Source organism: Myotis nattereri, assembly GCF_964212035.1.
Source record: "Myotis nattereri genome assembly, chromosome: X".
NCBI classification, from domain to species: Eukaryota; Metazoa; Chordata; class Mammalia; order Chiroptera; family Vespertilionidae; genus Myotis; species Myotis nattereri.
The window spans coordinates 24826807-24842155 of record NC_138078.1 but is presented as its reverse complement, the minus strand read 5'-3'; the positions used below and the strand labels follow the sequence as shown (position 1 = coordinate 24842155).

Here is a 15349-nt window from a genome sequence, read left to right as displayed (position 1 = left end):
CAAATTAAATAAGAAATATGTTTTGTTTATAACTTACAAAAGATTTCACAACATCATAGTATCATTACGCTTGGTATATCTTCCTTAAAAGAAAAACTATACCAAGCAAAGTACTATTTAGAGAACCACCTGATCCTGTCTGATGGAGTTGTCAAGGTCCCCAGTTAATACTTTGAGAAGGTTCATGCAAATTTGAAATGGAATGAATGAGTATGATAGCCTTACTGCAAAGTGAATTGATACCTGACTTCCACAAGTAATATTACTAGAGTGGAAACTCATCCTTCTTCCTAAACCAGATGTGCCTGGCCGTGAGTGATCTTGGTGTTCTTATAGTGTTAATTTACCTTCCTGCTTTTCTACTTCTAGCAGATACTGCCTTTGGTTTCATACAAACTCTCAAAGGTGAAGAAACTCATAGATACTATTTTTTGCTTATTTGCTTGTTTGTTTGTTTTTAGTTTCCTATTTACTTATTTAATTTATTTATTATTGCACCTTGTTAGTTGGTCTCTTCATTGCAAGAAAGACATTGTCTGTGAAACCACAATGGTAATGTAGCTGCCCTAAATCTTAGAAATCTTTGATTTGGTACACTGTGTCTGCTACACAGCTATTATGTTTAACCTCCATTGATTAAAATATTGAGGTTTCCACTGTTAAATAGTAAATAAAAGAGACAGTAATTACTGCCAAATCTTCCCTGAACCCAGACATCCCTGATAATCTTAAATATCCATTGTATCTGCACTTAGCTTTGTTTCAGATTTCCTTATCAGCAAACCAGGAAGATTTTAGTCACAGAGAAACTGAAATTTTTACTGGGTAATTTTAGCATAAATAGCTGATTTCATGCCTTTTGTTGAATTATATTTTCCTGAGTGAAAACAGAGAACCTCTACCTTTGCCAATGATGGCTTCAAACTAGTGAAAGAGTTCTGGGTGTGTGTTGTGTGTAATGAAAACTAATGTGTGCTAATTTGAATGCACTTTACAATAAAAATACTAGTAAAATGCTAGATGGCTTCAATTCTAGTTTATGCACAATGAAAAGCAAATTATAAATCTTTTCTTCAAGTACACTCTACAGTTGCTGTGAAATGGCTCTTTTCACTTGGAATATGTAGGTAGCATATAAAACAGATAGCCTTTTTGGAAAAGGACTTTCTTGTTAAGGCATGACCACAACCAAGCCATTCTTCCTCTTTTGATTAGTATTCACTGCCTCTGCTTAGCTGTCTGCAGTTGGTCCATTTTGGGAATTGAGCATAAATAAAGGAACTCTCTCATGCTGTAGGATGTGAAATGTTCTTCTTAAGTACAACTGCTATTACATTTAAACAATCATCAGAAATATCAACATTAATGGGGAACTGGAAAAAGCCAAAATCCAAGCAGAGATATTTATATCTTTTAAATTTATTAAAAATATAAGTGTAAAAATGATATGGAGGAAAAGTTAAATGTAAAATATCAACTGTGTGTGAAAAAAAGCAATGTCAGATAATGTACTAATTGTAAAAATTGCTATGAAAACATGTTACAGTTATTCATCTAAACTTTCTCAACTTTACCTCTCCCTGTTCTTTACCTGTTCACCCCCAGGCTATACCTTTCTTAGATCTTTCTTTTTGAGGCTCTTGCTTATGCATAACTTAGAGAATTAGAGCAACTGCCTATACCTTCTTATTTCACTAGGCCTTCTCTTTAATCTGTTGTCAGAGTCAAATTGATGGACCCTTTGAAAAGCTATACCTTCTTATCAATTTTTTTAAGGAAGAATCTAAAGCAAAAAGGGATAGGATATAACTTTTTGTAGGCCATCTTTTGTAGGCCCTCTATATATGTAAATGTTAGCTCATTTAATCACTACAACAACCTAGTTAAGGTAGGTCATATCAATCCCATCTTCCTGAGGAAATTTTGGGCTGGGCAGATCAAAAATCTTCTATTAAGTCCTCCAGGTACCAAGAGAAAAAGTCAGGGTTTTACATAGAGCTCTCTGATATTGAGTTTATTACTTTCTTTTCTCTCATCAAGTTTTCAATTATGGAGTAACAATGATCCCTTGCTGTAAGAAAAAAAAATTAAATCACAGTTTGTAAACTTTGCTTATAAATATTTAGCTAATTTATATAGACAAAATATCTTGAATTTTTATATTTAATTAAATTAAAAGTTTGATATAAATTACATGTTCTCTGTGCCTCTAATACATAAATCAAAGCAGGTGGTCATTAGGGCTATTGATAGCTATTCTGCCTCTCATTCTTGATACATGTCCCCACCCACTTGAAGATATGTCTAACTATATGATATGCTAGAAAAATGGAAAGTGATAAAAAAAATGAAATCTTACCATTTGTGACAGCATGGATGAGCCTAGAGAGTGTTATGATAAATGCAATAAGACAGAGAAGGATGAATATCATGTGATTTCAATTATATGTGGAACCTAAAGAGCAATATACACAAACAAAATATAAATGATTCAAGATACAGAGACCAGACTGATGATTGCCAGAGGGGAGGGGGTTGAGGGACTGGATAAAACAGATGAAGAGATTGAGAAGTACAGAATTGTAGCGATGAAATAGTCGTGGGGATGTTAAGTTCAGCATAGAAATCTAATCTATAATCTACATATATAAAAGCCTAAGCAACCGAACAACCGAACGATCAAACAAATGAACAACTGGTTGATCAGTCGCTATGATGCGCACTAACCACCAGGGGGCAGATGCTCAATGCAGGAGTTGCCCCCTGGTGGTCAGTGTGCTCCCAAAGCCAACTTCCCACGCCCCCTCCCCTGGGCCTGTCTGCCTCAATCAGCCCTGGGCCCCAATCAGGGCAGGGGAGAGCCCTGATCAGTCCTGATCGCTGGCCAGGCCAAGGGACCTCACCCGTGCATGAATTCGTGCACTGGGCCTCTAGTATTATTATAATTATGTATGGTGCCAGGTGGTACTAGAGATATTGAATGCAAATTATAATTTTAAAACATTTTTTTAAAGAAAAATAAAATTTATAAAAAGAAAAATGGAATGTGAATTGAAGTAACCTGTAACACTTCTGGACAGATAATCTAAAAGCCATTGCTTTCCTATGTTCTCCTTTCTCTCAGACTAAGCTGCCAATGATACTCAAGATGGTGGCTACTCTACCCTCCTTAGTGACAATGATATGTGGTCATCCTGCTATAGTGTAATGAACACATAGCATAAGCAAGAACTAAGATACTGAGGTTTTGGCATTTGTTGTTACAGCACATAATCTAAATTGAGTGATAGACTCAACACCAATGATAGTTTTACAACAGCAAACATGTTTGGAAATTTTTTTTTTTCTTTCAGAATGACATATTGAATCTGTAGCCCACATTCTGGTGTGATACTAAAATTTTTAATCTCAAAAAAATGCAAATGACAAAAATGTATTTGAGTTTCATTAATGGTTCTTAAAGTTGAAGATGTCCAACAGTAAGGTCATTTGCCTAAAAGAAAATTGTTTTTCATCACTGAAGATATTTAAGTAGAAAATATATTAAGATTTTTATCATGGAGATATGTGAGGCAAAACAGGTAATTTTCGTTGTAGAAAGAATTATCTTCATGTTTGAGAATAAAGTGGATTATAAAATTACTGGGGAAGTATTTTTTTGTTGTTGTTGCAGTAACAGAAGGGCAACTTTATCAATAGTGAAAAATAGAGACAATCATTTTTCATCAGATGCTTGTTGCTAATAACAGTTCTTCCTTTTATAGCTGATATGATGGCATAATATTAATATTATTTAAAGGTACATTATTTTGAAGAATAATGAGATATAAATTTTTCATTTAAAAGCATGGAACAAGGATTAATGTGACCAATTCATTCAAAAGAAGTCTTTCTATTTCTAAAGTCTCCTGTTAACTTTATGTTCTTATTTGTCACTTTCTGAAAAAGATAAAGTTAATGACATAAAGTAATATGTCCCTGTATATTTAATATTTTATATATATTCTGATTTTTATTTTTAAATAGATTTTATTGATTTCAGAGAGGAAGGGAGAGGGGAGAGAGATAGAAACAACAATGACAAGAGAAAATCATTGATCAGCTTCCTCTTGCATGCAACCTGGGCATGTGCCCTGACCGAGAATTGAACCATGACCTCCTAGTTCATAGGTTGACACTCAAGCACTGAGCTATGCCGGCTGGGCCTGATTTTGATTTTTTAATAAAATTCACACTAGAGGTCTGGTGCACAAATTCGTGCATGGGTGCAGTCCCTCAGGGTGGCCTGCGGGGATTGGCATGAAACCCATAGTCCAACACCACCTAATGCTCCTGCCTGCCACTCCCGCTCATCCCGGCCCCACTGTGCCTGCCATAGGCTTATGCCCACTCAGTCCCAATCAGGAGAGGCTCGCCAGCCATAAACCCTTTGCTTGGCGCCCACTGGGATCTGAATCCATCCTGCTGATATTTGCGCTCATTGTTGGGAGCCACCTGGCGGCCACTTTTATATCATTTCTTCCTTGTGGAGTGTCTAGGGAGGGGAAGCGGCCACAGTGCCTCAGGCTGACTTCCAGGAGGCCAGTGGCACTGTCCAGATCATGCCGGTGGTGCTGGTCCATCGGTGCCTGGCCCATTGTCCGGAGATTGGACCTGTAGTACTACTGAGGGAGTGAGTGGCTACAGCCCTGCTTGTGGACTTCTGGGACTGGTCCATCAGCTGGGCAGTGCTCCCGCTGTGAGAGCACACTGACCACCAGGAGACAGCTCCTGCACTGAGCATCTGCCCTCTGGTAGTCAGTGTGTGTCACAGTGACAGGTCGACAGATCATTTGGTCATTCGGTCACTTAGGCATATATATATAATAAATTCTTAAAATGTGTCAGACTGCTCAGGAAGATATTATTAGTGCAGCCGGAAGCATAAAGATATTACCCAAAACAGGAAGTGGCTTGATGCCAAGAAGTGTTACTTCAGAACTGTTGCTCCTAAACATTATACTGCTCAGCAATCCCTTCTAGCAAAAATTGGTATGAACAGTTTTTTAAAACTTAAAAAGCCAAATTAAATGTAAAATTATGTACATAAATTTAGATTCAATTATTTTTTCAGGGATCAACTAACTTTTTTACTAAAATTTTTAAATAGGAACTAAAAATATTTATGTCTTCCTTTGCGGTATAGGATATGTACTTATATTTTCTATATAATCAAATAATAAAATATGTTCAATGTTATGCTTCTGAAAAATATTATTGGGTCTAACATCATCTGTTTGTAAGGTAAATTATATGCTAAATAGAATGCTGAATCTGGAAGACTCTCAAAAAATAAAATTCTCTGTTTTCTAAAATGTAGTGATTATTGAAAAATTAGAGCCTCTCTGCTACCTCTTAAACTTCTAATACTCTGTTCTCCTATTATAATAAAACCAGGCTTCATATCTAAAGCCTTTTTTAAAATATGTTTTATTAGATTTTTTACAAAGAGGAAGGGAGAGGGATAGAGAGTTAGAAACATCGATGAGCGAGAAACATCGATCAGCTGCCTCCTGCACACCCACTACTGGGGATGTGCCCGCAACCAAGGTACATGCCCTTGACCGGAATCGAACCCGGGACCCTATGGTCCGCAGGCTGATGCTCTATCTACTGAGCCAAACCAGTCAGGGCGCCTTTTTTGTTTTTATCATTAACTACATTCCCTAGAAGACATAAACCCAAAGACAGGGGTCCTCACACTACAGCCCGCGGGCCACATGCAAATACAAATATTGTATTTGTTCCCGTTTTGTTTTTTTACTTCAAAATAAGATATGTGGAGTGTGCATAGGAATTTGTTCATAGTCTTTTTTTTTTAAACTATAGTCCGGCTCTCCAACGGTCTGAGGGACAGTGAACTGGCCCCCTGTTTAAAAAGTTTGAGGACCCCTGCCCAAAGATGTGGATAGTTCTAGAAAGGTTATCATGGGGTTTAGCAGATACTTAAAAAAAATACCTGTTCTAAAAAGTACAAAGCCACCATCCTGGACACAGGTGTCCCCTGGGCCCCAGGGTCACCTGGCTTCTGGCTTTGGAGTGTGCTTCTCAGGACTGTGATACGTTCCCCTGAAGTTCAGACACACACAGGGAGAAGGCCATGCGATGGATGAAGACAGAGGTGGGAACGATGCATTTACAGGTCAAGGAACACCAAGGATTGTCGGAGACCACCCGCAATTAGAAGAGAGCAGCCACATTGCCTTCCAGGGAGTTGCAATGAATGAGCCACAGTCAGAAGTCATGGATCCCCCGCTGAGTCAGGAGACATTTTCAGATGTTTGGAGTTTATGAAAACAATAATCTGAATCCTAAAGACTCCCAGGCAATGGATGAACTGGTCTGGATGTCCCCAGACCTCGTAAACTGCCTGGACAAAGGTTCAAATGAAGCCTCCAGTATGCCAGCAACTCCTGCACTAGCAGCTGCTATCCCAACACCAGCCACCTCCTGGGTCCTGTCATCCTCTGTCCCTTCCCAGAAGACCTATCCCGGTAGCTATGGTTTCCGTTTAGGATTTCTGAATTCTGGGACAGCAAAGTCTGTAACCTGCACGTACTAGCCTACCTTCAACAAGCTGTTTTGCCAGATGGCAAAGACCTGCTCCCCCCCCGCCCATGCAGCTGTGGGTCAACTCCCCATACTTGCTTAGTACCCGTGTCCCTGTCATGGCCATCTATAAGAAGTGTGAGCACATGACAGAGGTCGTGAGTGCTGCCACACAATGAGTGCTGCTCTGACTATAGTAATGGTCTGATTCCTCCTCAGCATCTTATCTGAGAGGAAAGGAATTTGCGTGCTGGGTACTTGAATGACAACAACACTTTGTGACATTGTGTGGTAGTGTCCCATAAGCCGCCTGAGGTGGGCTCTGACTATACCACCATCCACTGCAGCTTCATGTGTAACAGCTCCTGTATGGGGACATAAGCCAGCAGCCCATTCTCACCATCATCACACTGGAAGATTCCAATGGTAATCTGCTGGGGTGGAACAGCTTTGAAGTTTGTATTTGTGCCTGTCCAGGGAGAAACCAGGGCACAGAGAAAGAAAAATTCTGCAAGAAAGGGGAGCCTTGTCTCAAACAGCCCCCCAGGAAGCACTAAGCAAGCACCGCCCACCAACACTGACTCCTCTCCCCCACCCAAGATGCCAGTGGATGGAGAACATTTCACCCTTCAGGTCCATGGGCATGAACTCTTCAAGATGTTCTGAGACTGAATGAAGCCTTAGGCAGTGGTTCTCAACCTTCTGGCCCTTTAAATACAGTTCCTCATGTTGTGACCCAACCATAAAATTATTTTCGTTGCTACTTCATAACTGTAATGTTACTACTGTTATGAATCGTAATCTAAATATCTGATATGCAGGATGGTCTTAGGCGACCCCTGTGAAAGGGCCGTTCGACCGCCAAAGGGGTCGCGATCCACAGGTTGAGAACCGCTGCCTTAGAGCTAAGGGACGCCCAGGCTAGAAAGGACCTGGGTGGAAGCAAGACTCACTCCAGCCAACTGAAGTCTTAAAAGGGACAGTCTAGCTTCCGCCATAAAAAAAGACTCATGTACAGGAGAGAGGGACCTGACTCAGACTGACATCCCCTTTCCTGGCATTTCTTTGAGGTTTGGGAGCTTAAGCCTCTGTTTGGTACAGTTGTGCCTCAGAAATGCCCCAGAATTCCGTTTGCTTTGGTATAGGCCTCTACTAAAGAAGTTAGTTAGCCTGCACTGGTGGTTTTTCAGGGGAGGTGGGGGAGCTGAGATGTTTCCATTTAACTTTTAAGGTCTTTACTGTGAAGACCATTTGGGGCGGGGGGGAGGATAGGAAAATGTTCTTACATGTAAGGGTTAAGTTTTAAATCAGCCACACGCTAGGTTGGAAACTAGCCAGGGAAGCTATCTCAAGTTTAATTTCTCCTAACTTCATTGTCCACATTGATAAAATGTAAATAATCATACCTACCTTATGGGGCTTATTGTGAGGGTTAATGAAATTATGTATGTTTGGGAATAGGCTCCCTCAGGGGGGCCGGTTTCCTGTCCCTTTTGGTAGATGGGTTAATGGTTCCTCTGACTTGGCAGGTAGTTAAGAGGAGGGAATTTCTAAGTCCCTTCTCTGCTGGGTTGGCCAAATGCTGTCTGAAGAGGAGATCTCATCTCATCCCACACCTTGGAAGGTCCCATCTCCAGTGTAGGATCTGTATCTTCCAAGATGTTTTACATCCCCCCCCATGTTCAGGATCAATTTATTCTACAGTCTATAATGCATATCTGTATTCCTCACCCATACCGTTTTCCCTCTTCCCCTTTTACATCATATTTTTATATTAGTTCCTTATTTTACAATAAAACTTTGCTGATAAAAAACAAATACCTATTATACTTCTAAGGATCTCTGTCTGCTCTGTTTTCTGAATTTAAGAAGCTGCCTATTTTCTTTCATTGGGGCAGTGATTTCAAATGGAAGGCATCACTACAACATACTAATTAATATCCAAGAAGTTATGACTTTCAGCCTTATCTTTCTCTTGACCTTTCATTTGTAAAAGTTTCCCAATTTGTGATGTTTACTTTCCCTTTGATAGAAGTCATTACTGAGAGAGAAGCCAATCCTATCTAATAAAAGAGAAACATGGTAATTAGTGTACGACCGCTACCCTTCCCATGGGCTAATCAGGGCAATATGCAAATTAACTGCCAGCCAAGATGGCGGCCAGCAGCCAGGCAGCTGGAAGCGAACATAAGGCTTGCTTGCTTCAGTGACAGAGGACTCCAACGTTCCCCACCTGCCGCTGCTGGCCTCTGAGCTGCAACTCTAAGCAACTATGTTACAAATATAGAAGCTAAACAAAACCCCAGAAACTTAGTTTAGTCGCCGGGCTTCAGCCAGCAGGATCGCAACATTGTTTCAAATACAGAAGGTAAACAAAGGCCAGAAACCTGCTTTCAGCAGCCGAGGCCTAAGAGCTGGAGCCTCAGAGCTAAAGCTGGCCCAGAATTAAAAAAAAAGAAAAAAAGGAGCGGTTGGGGGCTTCAGTCACCCGCCAGCCTGAAAACAGCCCTCAGCCCCTCACCCAGACTGGCCAGGCACCCCAGTGGGGACCCCCACCCTGATCCAGGACACTCTTCAGGGCAAACCAGCCGGCCCCCACCCATGCACCAGGCCTCTATATAGATAGTAAAAGGGTAATATGCCTCCCAGCACTGGGATCAGCAGAGCAGTGAGGCCTCCCGGTACCTGGATCAGCGTGACAGGGGGCAGCGCCCAAACCCCCTGATCACCCTGCGGCTCTCTGTGTGACAGGGGGCGGGGCCACAACCTCCCTATTGGCCCTGCTCTGTTCATGACAGGGGAAGGCGCCCCAACCCCCTGATCAGCCCTGCTCTGTGCCTGATAGGGGGGAACTCCCCAACCCCCTGATTGCCCTGCGGCTCTGTGTGTGACAGGGTGCAGCGCCCCAATCCCCTGATCGGCCCTACTCCGTGTGTGACAGGGTGCGGCGCCCCAACCCCCTCCCCCCCACGGGCCCTGCTCTGTGTGTGACGGGGTAGAGGCATAACCTCCCCATCAGCCCTGCCCTGAGTGTGACAGTGTCGGAACCCCAACCCCCTGATTGGCCCTGCTCTGTGGGTGATAGAGGGCGATGCCACAACCGCCCCCCACATGCCCTGCTCTGTGTGTGACGGGGTAGAGCCATAACCTCCCCATTGGCCCCGCCCTGAGTGTGACAGGGTGTGGCGCCCCAACCCCCTGATCCACCATGCTCTGTGTGTGACAGGGGGCGGTGCCCCAACTCCCCTATTGGCCCTACTATGTGAGTGACGGGGGAGCTCCCCAACCCCCTGATCGACCCTGCTCTGTGCGTGACAGGGTACGGAGCCCCAGCCCCCCTGCTGGGCCCTCCTCTGTGACAGTGGGCAGCGCCCCAACCCCCTAATGGGCCCTGCTCTGTGCATGACAGGGGTTGGTGCCCCAACCCTCCAATCAGCCCTACCCTGACATGACTGAGGGTGGCATCGCAACCTCCTGATCCACCCTGCTCTGTGCATGACAGGGGTGGCTCCCCAACTCCCCAATCGGCCCTGCTCTGAGCCTGACCAGGGGCTGCTCCTAGGGATTGGGCCTGCCCTCTGCCACCCGGGAGCAGGCCTAAGCCAGCAGGTCGTTATCTCCCATTGGGTCCCAGACTGTGAGAGGGCACAGGCCGGGCTGAGGGGCTCCCCCTGCTCCCCGAGTGCACAAATTTTTGTGCACCGGGCCTCTAGTCCTATCTAATAATAGAGAAATATGGTAATTAACCATAACTTTGCTACCCTTCCCATTGGCTAATCAGAGAGATATGCAAATTAACTGCCAGCCAAGATGGCGGCCGGCAGCCAGGGAACTGACGCGAACATGAACATGAGGCTTGCTTACTCCAGTGATGGAGGAAGTCAACGTTCCCCGCCTGCGCAGCTCAGCTCTGAGCTCCAGATGAAACAATGTTGCAATTATAGAACCTAAACAAACCCCAGAAACCTGCTTTCAGCCAGCATGGCCTCAGAGCTTAGAGCATCCAGTGATGGCAACAGAGTTTCAATTATAGAATCTAAACAAACCCAGGTACCTGCTTTCAGCCGGCAACGGCCTCAGAGCTGGAGCCTGCTCTCAGCTCCAGTGACCGCTATAGAATGTAAATTAATCCCAGAATAAAAAGAAAAAAGAAAAAAGGAGAGGCTGGGAGCTTCAGTCACCCACCAGCCTGAAAATAGCCCTCAGCCCCTCACCCAGACTGGCCAGGAACCCCAGTGGGACTCCCACCCTGAAGGGGGTGTGACCAGCAGCAAACAGCCATCAACCCATCATCCAGGCTGGCCAGGCACCCCAGTGGGGACCCTCACACTGAAGCGGGTGTGACCAGCTGCAAACAGCTATCATCCCCTCATCCACGCTAGCCAGGCACCCAAGCAGGACCCCCACCCTGATCCAGGACACCCTTCTGGGCAAACCAGCCGGCCCCCACCTGCGCAACAGGCCTCTATCCTATATAGTAAAAGGTTAATATGGAAACTGACCCTAACAGCAGAAAGATTGGGAATGACTGGTCACTATGACACACACTGACCACCAGGGGGCAGATTCTCAATGCAGAAGCTGCCCTCTGGTGGTCAGGGCGCTCTCACATGGGAGGAGCTCTGCTCAGCCACAAGCCAGGCTGATGGCTGGGAGTACAGCGGTGGTGGTGGGAGCCTCCTCAGCAGCACTAAGGATGTCCAACTGCAGTTTAAGCCTGCTCCCCGCTGGCAAGTGGACATCCCCTGAGGGCTGCCGGGCTGCCAGAGGGATGTCTGATTGCCATCTTAGGCATAATCCCCTGGGAAGCGGGCCTAAGCCAGCAGGTGGTCATCCCCTGAGGAGTCCCAGACTGCGAGAGGGCACCAGGCCTCTAGTAATGTTATAAAAGAGAATAAGTTATGTGGACAAAAGTTAATAGCAGAATGGGTATAGAATCTAAGTATAGTGATTATAGAGAGTTAATTTCTCTGACTCTAATATGTAAAATGTGGTAATGATACTTTGCTATCAGAATTCATATAGAATTTGGCTGGAATAATGTAAATCATGAAATATGATACGTCTAGTATCATATTTGCCACATAGCAGATTGTTGGTATTAGTTCCTCCTTCATGGATATTTCTTGTCAGATGGTTTCTAGAATTCCATGTCCATTTGTGAAATTTGGGTGTCCTAATGGTAGTGACTTTTTTACTCATTGTTCTATCTAGCACAGAAAGTGATAGGGAGCATTCATTAACTTAGTAAATGTTTGTCTGATAAACATTTACTGTGAAGAGTCGTAGATGTGGGTCTGTTTATTGGGTACCACTATTGCTTTCACTGTTATTCTCTGTCATTGTTTCTAAATTTAATTTAAATTAGTTGTTATGCTTACTTTATTTATTATTACTATTATGATTACTGTGGTAAGAAAATATAAGAGGGTAGATTCCCTCTTTATACAATTTGAAGTGTACAGCACAGTATTGTTAACTATAACACCATGCTGTACAGAAGATCTCTAGAACTTATTCATCTTGTATAACTGAAACTTTATACCCATTGAGCAGCATCTCCCCATGTCTTTCTCCTTCAGCCCCTGACAATTACCATTCTACTTTATGCTCCTATGAGTTTAGATGTTTCATATAAGTGGAGTCATGCCGTAGATATGATCTTCTGCAACTGGCCTATTTCACTTAGCATAAATTATCAGGTTTATCCATGTTGTTACATATGTCAGCATTTCCTCCTTTTATGGCTAAATAATGTTCCATTTAATGCGTATACCACATTTTCTTTATTTTTAAGGTGCTGACAAATTTTCAGTTTTCATTCATTTATCTTGCTGGTATTGCTAGCTGAATTAATATATCTATATCTGTAACAACATTTATATTGATCTATTTCTCTAAATCTATACTATACCTATATTTATTTGTGCGTGGAATGCTAATAAATTTTTAACAATCAGCTCACTGAAAAAAAATTCTGATTGGTAGTGGTTGCTGATTTCTATGGTATAAATACTTCAACCATATCCAAATTCAAACTACCACCATGATACTGCTGAGTGTGGAGTTGAGGAGAGATGTGCACTAGCATACCATTATAGAGTATTTTCACTAAATAGATACAAAGATGTAAATAACCTCACAAGCATTGAAAATAGTAAAATAAAGTAAAATCATCAGGAAATGTTGAGTTTTTAAATTGATTATAGTTGTTTTAATATAATTTATTTAATGGTAAGTTTAGGGCTATGTTTAACAGTAGGCTTGCAAATATCCTTCAAATTTAACATTCAGGTCTCATGAGGCAGCTTTTACTTAAAAGCTAGCTCCAGCACACCATTTTAGTTTCAAAGTTCCTTCTCATTTCTAAAACCAACAATTAATCATGGTTTTAACTCTTTTTTGATTATTTTCTTATGTCCTTTTAATTTTTTTAAAACGTGTTTTATTGATTTTTTACATAGAGGAAGGGAGAGTGATAGAGTTAGAAACATCGATGAGAGAGAAACATTGATCAGCTGCCTCCTGCACACCCCCTACTGGGGATGTGCCTGCAACCAAGGTACATGACTTTGACCGGAATTGAGCCTGGGACCCTTGAGTCCGCAGGCCGATGCTCTATCCACTGAGTCAAACCGGTTAGGGCATGTCCTTTTAATTTTTGATGTTTTGGTAGGTTTTTACAATTAATATTTATGAGTAGAAACTTACCAAACAATTTAAGAATTTGCCTTTTCTTTGTGCACTTGAACTAGTATACATTGCTTGAATGACTTCAATAACTTATTGCCACGTGTCTTAAGAGCTAATCTCCAAATCACTTTGTTTATTTTTTTTCTTTAGTGAGGATGAATAATTTTGTTCACCAAAGATAAACGATATGCTAAGTAAAAGACAATCACCTGCAAAATACAGATTTTGATACATTTTCTGAAATGTTTTTTTCTGGAAGTAAATATTTCAATATTTAGTGTTAATTATATACTTTTCAAAAGAAATGTAAGAAAACAGAACCTATAAATACAAAGTACACATGTCAAATTTTTATTCACAAATGATTAGAGTCAATCAACAAAAAATTCTTCTCCCACATAAATATATGCTCCGACCCTGCTTCTTCCTCTCTGCCCCTCATCATACCCCTGCCACTGCAGTTATGAAGGCTGAAGTGAGGAGCTTCACACTTTACAAGTATTTAGGATAAAGAAGCTATGGTAAAATATAAACATGAATATCTTGAGGAGAAGCACTTTTAGAATCCTGTTGTATGGTGCAAAGTGCTTCATGGACACTCTCTCCAGTGAGACAACCACATCTGTTGAAAATTTTAATAAAACAAACACTGAAAGTCCCTGAAAATTGCCTGAACACACCTAAAATGTAGAAACATTCATTTAAGAGAATCACTCAATATCACAGTGAGAATATGACATTTTGGCTTCAATCCTCAGCTTGTTTATTTAAGTCAGTGTGACAAAAGCTTTTCTCTGGGTGGATGTGGTCATAAGACAGAGGTTTGGGGTTTGGTGCTTCTCTTATATGATGATCTGCCCTTTACTATACCACCAGAGACTGTTGTCACCACCTGGCCATAGCTGTAGAGTTGCAGCTGCTTCTAAGTCTCCTGAGCCAATACTCCTAGAATTGTCAGATGCTTCCTGTCATAAATGGAGGGAAAGAGGCCAAGATTATAAAAATGGGAAAGAATTATATATTCAAGCCAGTGGTGAGGGAACAACTAGAAAGATACATACACTCGAATTAAATTGGATGCTTACCTCACACCATGCAGAAAAATTAACTCAAAATGGACCATAGACCTAAATATAAGAGTGAAAACTATAAAAATCTTAGAAGAAATATGAGTAAATATCCTTGACCTTTGATTAGGCAATAATTTCTTAGATATGATACCAAAGGCACAGGCATAAAAAATAGATTTCATCAAAATAAACAACTTTGGAATTACAGTTATTCTATCAAGAAAAGAAAAAAAAAACAGTGCACAAAATGGGAAAATGTTAGCAATCACATATATGAAAAGAAAATAGTATCCAGAATATATAAAAACACAACAAAGTAATAAAATGATAAATAATGTTTTACATGGGCAAAGTACCTAGATGAACATGACTTCAAAGAAGGTATACAGTTGGTAAGAAAGCACATAAGATGTTAAACACCAATGAGATACCATTTTGCACTCCTAGGATGGCTCTAATGATGATGACAGATAATAACAAATGCTGTTGAGTATATGGAGAAATTGGAGAAACCCTTGTGTACTTCTGATGGGCATGAGAAATGTTGCTGCCACTTTTTAAAATAATTTGGGGCTTCCTCTAAATCAGTGGTTCTCAACCTTCCTAATGCCACGACCCTTTAATACAGTTCCTCATGTTGTGGTGACCCCCAATTTCATTGTTACAAATTGAACATAATTAAAGCATAGTGATTAATCACAAAAACAATATATAAGTATATATGTGTTTTCCGATGGTCTTAGGCGACCCCTGTGAAAGGGTCGTTTGACCCCCAAAGAGGTCGTGACCCACAGGTTGAGAACTGCTGCTCAAAATTGTTACCATATGACCTAGCAATCCTATTCCTATGTTATACTCAAGAGAAATAAAGATATATATATTCATATGAAAACTTGCACATGAATGTACATATTAGCCAGATTGAAAGAAATACCCAAATGTACATTAGTGAAGAATAGACAAACACAATGTAGTATATCTACTCCATGGAATATTAT

At 41.5% G+C, this 15349-nt stretch overlaps 1 protein-coding gene and 1 pseudogene across 2 annotated transcripts in view; both read left to right on the top strand.

Moving 5' to 3' along the window:
* DMD (dystrophin) overlaps positions 1-15349 on the top strand; it is a 2781977-nt gene that overhangs the window by 401172 nt on the left and 2365456 nt on the right. The window lies entirely within an intron of this gene.
* On the top strand, positions 6259-7631 carry LOC308510936 (cellular tumor antigen p53-like; annotated as a pseudogene). Its single transcript has 2 exons — positions 6259-7221; positions 7494-7631. The product of its transcript is annotated as a cellular tumor antigen p53-like (transcript).